Source organism: Drosophila guanche, unplaced genomic scaffold (genome assembly GCF_900245975.1).
Source record: "Drosophila guanche unplaced genomic scaffold, DGUA_6, whole genome shotgun sequence".
Taxonomy (NCBI): Eukaryota; Metazoa; Arthropoda; class Insecta; order Diptera; family Drosophilidae; genus Drosophila; species Drosophila guanche.
This window is the reverse complement of record NW_022995745.1, coordinates 6,431,493-6,443,679: the sequence shown is the minus strand read 5'-3', so window position 1 is coordinate 6,443,679 and position 12,187 is coordinate 6,431,493. Positions and strand designations below refer to the sequence as shown.

Here is a 12,187-nt window from a genome sequence, read left to right as displayed (position 1 = left end):
CGATGAAAACGAAACGTATGTAATGGAATCGGATGGGATGGGATGGATGTGAGAGCGAGGGAGAGTAAGGTGTTGGGTGGGCGGCCATGCACAATGGGAAACTTGTTGGCGGATTTATGCAACACACAGACGGTGGGAGGTGGGGCATGAAGAGAGTGGATCGAGACGAGCACGAGAATATGAATACGAGCAGGAATACGAATACAATTTAAAGTACGAATACCAAACGAAGCACGAAAGGACACAACGCACATGGCCCGTTTTGTGCGTGTCCTGCGTTCATTTACCGTTGTGCCGTGTGCCTCTTTCTCTCTCTCTTTTCATTCTCTCTCTCTCTCTCTCTCTCTCTGTGTGTGTGTCCCTTAGCGCTTGTTGGCGTTTCCTGCTTTGTTCGGTGCTTCGTGTGGCTGTCGCCTAGTCAAAGCTTTTCTCTCTCGCTCTCTCTCTCTCTCTCTCGAGCGTCCTTCTGCCATTATCTTGGCAGTTATTATCAGACGCCTCTTACCTATACATCACCCGAAACCTGCTCCTGTTCTATGTCTCCCCCCACACTCACACTCTCTCTCTCTCTCACTCTCACTCTCTCCGTTCCTCCTGCAGACGGGAGTGTTAAGCAGCTGTCGAGTTTGCTTTTATTTTGTCTCAATTTTCTTCGCTTTTTTAGTTGATTTTTCTTTTTTGGTGTTTGTTTTTCGTTTTTCGTTGCGTCTGCGTGCTTGGTGTTGTTGCAGCTGTATGTGTGTGTGTGTGTGTGTGTGTGTGTGTGTGTGTGTGTGTGTTTGTTGGTCCCCGAGGGCCGGCCGGGCCTGTCCTATGCTGTACTGTCCTGGCTAGGCCCCAGCGAGCCGGGCTCCTCATTGCCCAAGCCTCCCAAACCCACCCAACCGCCTCCTTTCAGCCACCATCCAACATCAGCGTCATGAATTTCGTTTCCTTCTTTCGGTCTGATTCTGCTATTTTTTTGTCGGTGTGCGCAGTAAATACTTCACCCTCACCCGCGCCCACCTTACACCCCACAACCCAAAGCCAGAGAGAGATGAAGAAGGAAAAGGAGAAGGAGAAGGAGAGACGGAGACATCCACTCACGCCTCTGTGTCGCTTTTGTCTTGTCACGCATTTTATGGAGGCCCTCGCTCCATGACAGGACAGAGAGAGAGGCCAACTCAACCGAACTGAGATGAACTGAAGCGAGCTCAACTGAACTCAACTGAATCTAACGTGGCTGAGAACTGGGCTAAGAACTGCTGGGGCTGTATATGTAGATGAACAGGAGAAGGTGCAGATGAACTCAAGCTAAAGATGCTGCCAGAGAACCTTCTTATAGGCTAAAGGCCAAAACAGAGTCCAAGTGCAGCTCGAGATGATGAAAGATCAGAAATACAAGCTGCTAGCTCTGGCAAAATCCAGAAATTTGAACTAAAATATGGAACCAAACCGAAGTTAAAGCTGAATCGCAACTCGAGTTGCATATTTGCACAATGTCGGGGGGCGTTTTGCATGGACGGCGAGACGGCACGAACAAAGGGGATGGCCGGGATGCCAGAGATGAATATGTAGCAGGGAACAAAAGACTCAAGTCCAGGGGCCAAAAAGAGTTTCCGTTGCAACTTTTTGTATTTTCTTCTTCAGCAGCTAAGCTGAAAGCCAATGCTCAAAGGAATTTGCAGTCACAATGTGGACAGGGACAGCACAGACTTTAAAATGTCTTTACAAATTAAAGCCTGGTACAGGAAGCTGTAGCGTGCACCATCAGCATAAGTATCCTTGACTCTGATCAATGTAAATGAATTGTGCGTCGCTTCTAGGGGGCTTCGAGGATATTCAACTGAGCGACTGAGAAGCTCAAGATTGTATCGGAGCATTCGAAATCGAGGTGGAGAAATGACCAGATGCAAGAAATAATCAAAAAGAAAAACATTTAACAAATAATCACAAATGCAAATCAAAACAAAATCAAAGTAAACTAAAACGTAATGCAAATAAAAATACATACAACTCCATGGCATCGTTCATGGCAGCAGACGGACTGCGGATGGCGGATGGCGGATGGTAAGCTGACCTCGCTCTTCGATCGGTTTTCAATTAGTTATCCAAGGATTCGCAAGTGTTCCACACTTGTCGCTTACAGACGCTAATTGATTGATGGTCAAACTGCATTATGCCATGCGCTACCACGTAATCCTGCCCCCCTAGTACATCCCTTTCGTAGCCATTCGTCTCTGTATTCTGCCATCTGCTGTCTGCCGGTTCCCAAGCCTGATTCCCCCTCTCATTGAGCGATTTTTAATCAATTTAGATTAGCTTCTCCACCGTCTATGCCATAGCAGTGTACGTATGTTTGTGTTTGTCTTTCTGCATTTGCTTGTGCCTGTGTTGGTGCAACAGTTTGATGCTCACACATCCTGCAGATTGAGGCAATATCCAGAGGAAGGAAGCCATCTATCAATCCTGTGCTGAAGCGAGTCTGTTTTTGGCATTTTGTGGGGGACACCAGGGTGAGCTGGTGACACGAAATTGAGCGTTTGCCAACAACGACTGCCAAATTGCAGCCAGGTGAAAAGCCTACAGCGCCAGATGAACGGCAGATGAATAGCAGACTCCGCCTCTACCTCTGACCTCTAATTGATTTTGGCCGGATTCTGCAAGCTGATAGGGCGGGATTTGGTGCCAAATTGCAGTCCAGATTGCAGGGCCAACAGGGCGTATGATTAGTGCATACATTGCACATACGTTGTGCTGGCAGGCATAGGTACACAGAGGGTACAGTTTTTCTCTTACTTCTAGGCAGAATTTTCCATGTGTGGCGTGTGTCCGAATTGCCCATAAATATGGTCATGGAGTGAACGACCATTAATAATACTTGAACCAACATTAATCATACATCATTTAGCTAGATTTCCATTTGCAATCTTGATGTATCTTTAAGAGTACAATTGGGCAGAGGTTTGGAGTTTCATGAAGTATTCGTAGCATCTCTACAGACATGTCATTAGAGAATTTCTATGTAGATTGTCGGGTTATACTTTTGAAGGCTAAACTAAATTTCTAAGCAGTTCCATCTTTCTTTATTCTTTTTTTGCTACCCTTTAAAGAGATTTTCACAGAGTCCTGCCCCCCCATCCACAGCCCCATTCCCATTCCCTTTTGCATTCGTATTTTTTGTGTGTCTTTTTTTGTTGTTGCTGGCTTTTGCTTTGTCGTGTGTGTCTATGGCTGTGTCTGTGCGAGAAGATGAACACAAAGCACAGAGCAAGGAATGCTGTGGATAGAGAGTGGGGCAGGCCCACACACACACATAGAGAGACACACAGACAGGAGCAGCAGAAGCACAAGAAGCAGCAGCAGAAGCAAATTGCCTTTGGAACGTCCTTAAGAAGGATATACCTCAAAAATATTGCTTACAGCGGAATTGTTACTGTTACTGCTGCTGCTGCTGCTGCTGCCTCTGCCACTGCCTCTGGCTTTGGCTCTGCTTCTTGCTCTTCAGGTATGCCTCTTCATGGCACTGCCACTGGCACTGCCAGTGGAATGGGCGGAGATGCCTACTCAGCTGTTTGGCATCTTAATAACTTTCTCCCACCAACTCGCTCTCGCTCTTTCCCGCTGCCATTGTCTCGCTGTCACTCTCTATCTCTCTCTCTCTCTCTCTCTGGCTACACCGTATGCGTGTGCGTGTGTGTCTGAGTTGACAATATGTTATGATGGAAACTACAGATACCACAGATACCACTGTCGGTGCCACTGTCAGTGCCCACTGTTCGACTCTGCCTCTAGTAGCGGCCACTTGTTTAGTTTCATTTGGTTATAAATACAATTCTGTTTTGTTCTGTTCTGTTCTGCCCTGCTCTGCACTGCTGTTGTTTCTGCTGTTCGATTTATTGCTGAAATGTGTGGCATGTCACAGGAATGCTCGATGCTCGGAACGGGGGCATTCTCGCAGCATTGGCCACCCATCCCCACCATCCCACCATCCACCAATATCATCTATTTGTTCTGGCTGCGTTTTATGCACAGAAACAGATACAGATAGATATGTAAATACCATACACGATGACTATTTGGGCATTGAGTGTGTAATTTCTTCTCTTTCATTTGAGTTTTGATGTCTTTGATGTGTCAAGGTTAAACACTCGCATGGGGGCTGGGCATTTTATGTATTGTATTTATCGTTCGATTTATCTTAAGATTTATCATAGGTTTTATCTTCATTCAAATTTGTTTCTTTACGCCAGCCACGCCGTCCCTTTGCCTTATCCTTTCCCTTTTGCCCTGTTTGCCTATTCCTTTAGCTTCGATTATTTTGGCCGCCTTTTGTGGCACTCCACTGCGGCCCTCTCTGCGGCCTCTCTCCCACTTCTCTTCTCACACTTATTTCTTATTTCTAATTTCGAATTTCCTTCGGTCTTGCCGCTTTCTTCTCGTTTTCAGCACTCTCTTCGCGCTTTCTTCATGGTTTTGTTTCTACTTCTTCACTTTCTTTTGCACTCACAACAACAAAAATAGAAGCACAAAAAAAACAGGCTGCTCAATTCTCTCTTTGTGCCTTTCTTTCCTTCGCTTTCGTTCTTCTTTCTTTTTTATTTAGTGTGTGTTACCGTAAGCCAGAACTCTGTTCGACTTTTATTCTTTCTCGCTTTTCGCGTTCCCGTTATTCGTTATTCGTTTATCGTCTGTCGCCTGTCGCTGCTGCTGCTGCTGCTGCTGCTGCTGCTGCTGCTGCTGCTCGGTTGCCCCGCGGCAGTATATGGAACGCCACACCACGAATTGGCAATGGAACGGCTAACGGCGAACGGCGCAGCGGCTAAACGGTACACGGTACACACGGCTAACGGTATACGTCGACCTGCTGGCTGCGTGAGACTGAAGCGTGCCGCCAACGGTCCAACGGTTCAACGGTTCAACGGAGCAGCTAGCGACGCCTTCGTTCGTTTCATTTCCGTTCGTTTCACGTTTCGTGTGCCTCTTTGCCTCTTCCCATCTTTACTTCTGCTACTGCTTCTGCCTGTGCTTCAGCTTCAGCTTCTGTTTCTGCCGTTGCTCTTCTCTGCTGCGCTTTTGTTGATGCTGCGCGCCACGCGCTTTACAGCTGAGTACGACGGCAGAGCTGGAAGCTTCCATGGTAGCACCGTCGCCTGTCAGCTGTCAGGCGACAGACGCGCTTACGGGCATCCAGGCAGCGCCAGCGCCAGTGCCAGTGCCATTCCAGGCTTCCACTGCACTGTTGGCAGCTTTGTCCAGATTTTGTCAATGAATAAAGCTCTGCTCAGCTGTCAAAAGCTGCTAATGATGGCAACAGAGAGCGAGAGAAAGCGCGTGTGAAAATGTATATCGATGGATTCAACAAACACAAGACTCTCATTGCACTCATTCGATTCACGAACTTAAATGTTTATTTTAGAAATAGTCTTCATAGATATCCGTTGTATCCGTTGCAACTATGGCACTGGGAATGTAGTGGAATCGGAACGCTGTCGACTGTCAACACTGCGAGCTTTCAGTGGAGCCAAGCCAAGAAGTCGGAAGCTGTGGCGAGGCTGTAGCTTCGCAGCGGAAAGCTACCATCATGGACCAGCACCGGAAAGCTCCGCTTCGACTTTTCTGTCTGGATGCTGGGCGCGCACTCAAGTCGGGAAGGAAAGCTGAAATGTCCAGAGGGTCATCGTCAGGGCCCACATTACCTACATCACAGTATAGTTCACCGCCCCCGTGTGACGTACGAAAGCGTTCCGGAGGATGTGTGTGGCGTCCGTCCTCCGTCCTCTGTCCTCGTCTGACTGTCAAGGCTGCAGCCGCCACACACGCGCTCGTCTAATGCGATTAACCCGCCACATGCCACACGCCACATGCCACATGGCCACAAGCCAGGCAAAACCCACAAAATCCATATACCATGTGGATGCCCACTGGCCCATGCCACATGCAGCACATGCAGCTTGCCGAACGTTGCAACTCTGGCTATCGCTGCTGCTGCAGGGACAAACAACTGAAATTGAGCTGAGTTTATACGAGTGTATCCTCGCATCCGTATTTGTATCCCCTGCACCACTCGTACCAAATCAATTAGTCAGGTCAGGCCAGCGTAAAAGGCCGTGGAAAGGCTCGCTGGATGCTGCATCCTGCATGGTGGATGGTGCATGGTGGATGCTGCAACCAAATTAGGTTTGAACTTTACCAAGGAGACCACTCTCGGTTTCGGGGGCGCACTGCACTGAAGAATACACTGATTAAGGATTCAATTGATTGAGTGACACCCTTGAATTCGCAACCGAATATAGAAGTCAAGGGAAGTCAACTTTGGGTTTTTAGGCACATCCAACAGATACGAAATATAGATACATACAATCCAGATTCATTTCAGTTTCATTGCTTGGAAAAGTTGCCACTTGGCAGTTGCAGTTGGCAAACAATTCAATTAGAAGCTCAATTTAAATTTAAAGAATTAGAAAGATGTCAGGAAGACGGGGCGGAAAAATCTTCGTCGGACAATGTTGGTGGGGCTGGCAACAAACATTCTTGAGTCCGTCTTGGCCGGCTCCTTGAGGTGCAGGCAGCAAATGAAAATGAAATATTTTAACAGCTATTTGACCCAGCCCCGCCCCGTTGTGGAGCAGCTCTAAGGATGCAGCACTGTCCTGCATTCTGCTTCAATTAACAGAGAACAGAATTTATTACGAATTCCTGCATTTTGTAACAAAAGCCATGACTACGGAGGAATGCTCCTTAAACTGGGAGAAAAAACAGACTGAATCCTGACGAACAGTCTGCAATTGAATTTCCAAGGGAAATTAAACATTTAGCAGAACTAAACTGATATTTGCTGCACTCGCTGTTCACCCATAAATGTTTGCCACATCCCAGAAGCTTCCGCATCTGGCTCGCAGAGGCTGCCAGTCTGCGCGCTTAATCGATTATGGCCTCGCTGAAAAGTATGCCTAAGGACAAACAAAATATCTCTGACGTTCTCGCTTTACGCATACACACGTGCATGTGCATGTGTATGTGTATGTGACTGCCTCGTTATAAATGGGAAGCTCGAATTGCGGTTGCGGCAAAAGTCGGACTCCATCAATTAGCCAAAGAGGCGACACAGAGGGGCCACAGAGTTGCCACAGCGAGGCCTGGCCGGAATTTATTTTTGGCAATGGCCAAAAGGGGAACAAGCCCAGTGACGCACACGCATAACAGCAACAGCAGCAGCAACAGCAACAGCAACAGCAATGGCAGTGAAGTACTAATGGTAGCCATAGTTGGGGATGCACTTAGCCGCAGTCCAATCTTAAACTCAAAGTCAAACTGAAACTGAAACTGAAACTCAAACTAAAGTCAAAAACTGTGTGGGGGGGGTGCGGAAGCTCATGAAATTTTGAGTGTCTTGTTTTACATTTGTAACCCAGCGCCATGCTGGCGCCTACCCCCTCTCCATTCACACAACTCTCTTCGCTCTCTCTCTCTCTCTCACGTTGCACCTTGCCCCTGCATTCGGTTGCTGCATTTTGGGTGTTTTTTTTTGTGCTCGTTCTTTCGTGCTTTTCGCTCGCTTGTTAAGCTGCCAAATTTATGGCAAACCATTCCCACCAGATCAGAGCAGAGCCGAGCAAAGGAGAGTGTGGTGCATGGAGAGTGTGTTGCATAAATAGGGGACAGGGACAGGGACAGGCATGAGGCGGTTGCATGTTACTAGCTGCTAGCTGGTTGCTGGTTGCTGGTTGCTGGTATCTGGTTGCCTCAGAATCTTGGGTGTCTGCTTAACGAGGATAACAATAAAGAACTCGACCAGAATCCGGGCGGGCACTCGCTGTAGGGGAATCCTGTCCCACCGAATTAACAGAGTTCTCTCTGTAACTGAATCGAAATTCCTAAAACATTGAAGGCCCTAAGCCCAGCCCCAAATGCTCTCTGAAACAATTCTAAAAACTGAATACTCGAAGAGAAAATTGCACTGAGGTGTGTGGGTTTTATGTGCACATGTAACAAGAATTTTTAATTGGATATGTAAAAGGCAGCACAGCCAACAACAAGTAGACAACAAATATGGGAATAAAACTGAATTGCTATCTGCTGGCTGCACTCAACCGAAAGTGCACTTTGCCAGGGCATAGAGCACCGAAATGTGGTTGCAGTTTGCAGTTTGCTGTTTTGATTTTTGACCTTATTATGGAGTTCTGTTGAAGACAGAAGACAGATCCCTGGCAGATGCATGTCTCCGCAGCTCATCACATCGCATTGCATATTCCGCTATTGGTAGAATGACAACGGACAGCAGCAACTCAACAGCGACTCAAAAACGCAAAACAAAACACACAAAAAAAAAGCAGCAGCAGGAGGATGTCAGTGCCATGCCGAAAATTTTGCCCGCAGCTTTGGCCGACTTTCCGGCTGGCTGTGGGCCTGCTCCTGGCTCCTAGGACCCTCTCAGGGACCCGAAGCAACTGCATAAAATATTCGACTAGGGGAGAGACAGTCAGTGAGTGAGAGAGTGAGTGAGCGAGGACACACAATATACATATTTTTGAGCAAAGAGCCGCAGAAGAGAAAAATGAGGCAAATGCCGGATCCATCGAGCACCAAAAAAATGTGTGCAGCGCAGCAAAACAACGTGCAAAATTGATGGCGCAAACGAAGCGAACTGCAGCTGCAGTGGCGCCACACAGCAAAGGACCAAGTGTCCAGCAGGCTGCAGGCAGATTTAAATGTGGCAGATTTGAATGTGGATGAGAGTGGGAGCAGGGCGCAAGGGACATTGGTGGATGGCTGGCGGAGTCTGCTCATCGTCGCTGCATCGTTTCGCCGTTCAAATTGCATGTCACTTCCGGCCGCCACTCGTTCTCTCTGTCTGTGTCTCCATCTGCCGCTCTACCCGCTTCTGTCTCTTGCTACCGCCATCCAGCCTTTGCTCTGTTTTTTCTCGCCCTCCAATATATCAATATGGGTGGTACGTACGTTCTAGTGCCCGGTGGAGTGTGAAATATGGCTGGCGCTTCAAAGTTGGCCTTCGATTTTTCATAACAATCGCATATTTATATTGGCAGCGTACTCTGCCACTCTGCCACGCTGCCACTCTGCCACGTTGCTACTCTGCCACACTGCGTCTCTTCGTCGCTTTACAAAACTTTCCCCCACTTTCTCTCGATTATGCAAGCGGAAAGTTCTTTTGCCAAGTTGCCTTTTGTGGCCTTTGCCTTTGCCTTTCCCGCCGCTCGAGAAACTCCCAAAAAGGAAAACAACAAAATGTTGGAAATGTTTTCTATGGTCGCCTTGCAAAGTCTGGCACTTTCCTCGCAAAACTGTCGATGTTGTCGATAATTTATTGGCGGTGTTTAGGCGGGCAATCGATAACTTTAATAACTGATTATGCAAATGCGATTCCAGGGCATATTTATGGACTTGTGGGGAGAAAAACGAGAGCTTTGGATTTCGGAATAAAATGTATGGATTTATTTAGGCGCAATTTATGCGCTTTTATCACTGCAAAGAGAATCGGTTGACCATAATTTATGGATTGCTTATCAAAGGAAAAAAAGCATTCGACATTTATTCTCAACTAATTCTAGTTATAGGACTTCTAAGGCGAAGGCTCTCTCTCTCTTTTTGGTTTTCCCCATCTTATTCCCTCTCTCTTCTCTGCTCTCCATGCCTTTGATTGCCGTGCGAATGCACGTGAGTGCCTGGCACGTAGCCTCAATAAGCTGGGACGCAGGTGGCGCAGCTGTTCGTACTGCTTGCCTTCTGGGGGGGGGCACCCACTGACTTCCTCTCTCGCTTGCACTTGGCTCGACTTGAATGTGTGTCATGCTGTTAATTTGCAGCACGACCGCCAACTGCAGCAGCAGGCAAAGGACCAACTGACTCTGTCTGGCAGGGTCTGGTCTGGTCTGGTCTGGCCTGCTGCAGAGGTGTAATGCTGGATGGTAGATGGAAGTTGGAAGCTGAAAAAGCATACGGACTCGTGTGAGGAAACTCTGGCGACGCCTCGACTGGGCTTGTGCGGCTCGTCGTCAGCGTGTCTGCGGCTCTGAGACTATCTGACAGCAGCGGCAGAAGCCCGTCATCCCGGCCATTTGATGCTCTTGGGAGGCAGTTGGCGACTGTAGCCACAGCCACAGCCAGACGGTATATACGGGCAGCGTTTCGGAGCATTTGTCAACGTCATTAGTTGCACTCTCGAGTGCTTGATGATATTGAAATGGCAAAATGGCAAATGGAAATGTATTCCAGCTGCTCCTACCCCCTGCCCCTGCCCCTTTGCCTCCCACGATAATCAACATTAATCGGCTTAAGAGTGTGTCTCCGGCAATCACTCAACGGAGTCAAGGATTCCCCCAAGGACTTATCACAGCCCGAAAAAGCAGGCAACGAATATATTCCCCACTTAATTAATTGCAGTCGTTTTCTGTTGATTAAGCTGCTTGCCGCACACTCAACTCATGCTAGAGACACATGCGATGAGACTCATAAGTTGCAACAGAAGGAGCGGGAAATTGAAATCCGAATGCCGCTTCGATGGCTCTGCTGCCCCTCGACAATGCCACATTGTTGCAAGAGCAGAGATGATACTGTTGCAAAACGAGTACGCCATGCATTGCCAGTGGATGCTCAGCCCCGCCCCTTTGGCAATTAAATGAATTTCAATGAGCCAAAGGAGAGAATGTGACTGAGAATTGCGAGAAGGCATTTCCTTTCTGTGTTCGCCTCCTCGTTGTCGCGACATTCTGTCTCAATAGGCGACACCGCTATGGCTATGGCTCCAATACGGTCTCCGGTCCACTGGGTCACAGAGCCTAGCGAAATTCTGGGACATAAACCAGACCAAAATAAGTGTCACGGAGCAGAGCAGAGCAGAGCAGCAGAGCTACTGACACTAATGCAACAAAATTGAAGTAGAGACAAGTGGAAATGTCCTTGAGGATGCAGCATACACACACTGCTACACACAGCCACACATACACATGTTTCTGCTTAACCGATTCTCCTCGCTCTCTTTTTATGGCCAACAGAGTTTTCATTTTTGTTTTTGCTACTTCTGGCGAATGCTGCAGCGCTGTGACGTCACTTGACAAACACACACACACACACACAGACACATGCAGCAATAGCAAATGAAGTTGCTAGAGAGAGAGAGAGAGAGACAGTGGCAAAGCGACTTGGGGGAAAAGCCTGAGAAATGTGTAAATTGCTGCTGCATTTTGGGCATGTTTAATGTAATTACCAAAAGGCTTTCAGTGCACACTGTGGCCACTGCCACACCTCTTGCGGGACTCTCGACTCCGCCCTCCTTGGCATTCAGCCAAAAAAATATCATTCTATAAAATACGAGCTTAAGCACAAGGAAAGGCACACAAAAGTCCAATAAGAAACTTCTTCAACACAGCAAAAATAACCAAAAAGAGAACACACAATTTTGAGAGCAATGAATAAAAAACAGAAAATGGCGCACTGTGTGGTCGGTCGGCTGCCCAAAAGTTTTCTAGGAGGCTTTTGAGCGAATTCAATGCATACTCGTATATGGCAGGCGTACTCCATATAAGGTTAAGGGCGTAAGGGAGCGGAGAGTTGAAAGGGTGTGCGGGTTGGTCGGCGGGGAGCCTGCTTAGCGCCTTGCAGCTCGAACAAAATAACATTTTGGCTTACGTTTTTTGGCTCCTTTGCTTTGTAAGTACAGCCAGCAGATGCAGATACACAAATACATTGGCCAAAGGATAAACAAGGGTAGTAGGAGGTGGCAGCTTTCAGCTGCACTTCCCAGCCAGTTCCCAGATCCCTGAGCTGTGGATACAAATGTATCTAGATGAAAGTTTCGCTCCGTCAAGTGCTGCCAACCCCCTCCCACCCAAGTGCCTGCGTCACCCCACTGCTCGTCTTTGTTCTTGATTTAGTTTGACTTTAGTCACGTTTATTGCGCTTTTAGGACAAGCTCCTCCAAGCTTCCCACTGCAGATGCCAGCAGATGCAGATAAGTGCCGCAAGCAGCGCCATATGTAACTTTAAACGTATCCTTTATGCTGCAGCAACAAAACACAGCCTTTATTTGAATGTGCGGCAGACCATGGATATGGTCTGCAGACACACGGATTAGAGTGCCTCACTCTGCCCACAGCAAAAAGGACACACTAAGGAAGCACCTGAAAGAGTTTCTCAGTACACTGAGACAAGAGTGATCCTCAGACTTAATCTAAAGATGTATCGTCGG

At 47.7% G+C, this 12,187-nt stretch overlaps 1 protein-coding gene across 8 annotated transcripts in view; it reads right to left on the bottom strand.

Annotated features, from left to right (window-relative positions):
* The window catches only part of LOC117581401 (potassium voltage-gated channel protein Shaker), a 112,259-nt gene that overhangs the window by 36,805 nt on the left and 63,267 nt on the right, over positions 1–12,187 (bottom strand). The gene's annotated exons all lie outside the window — the stretch shown is intronic.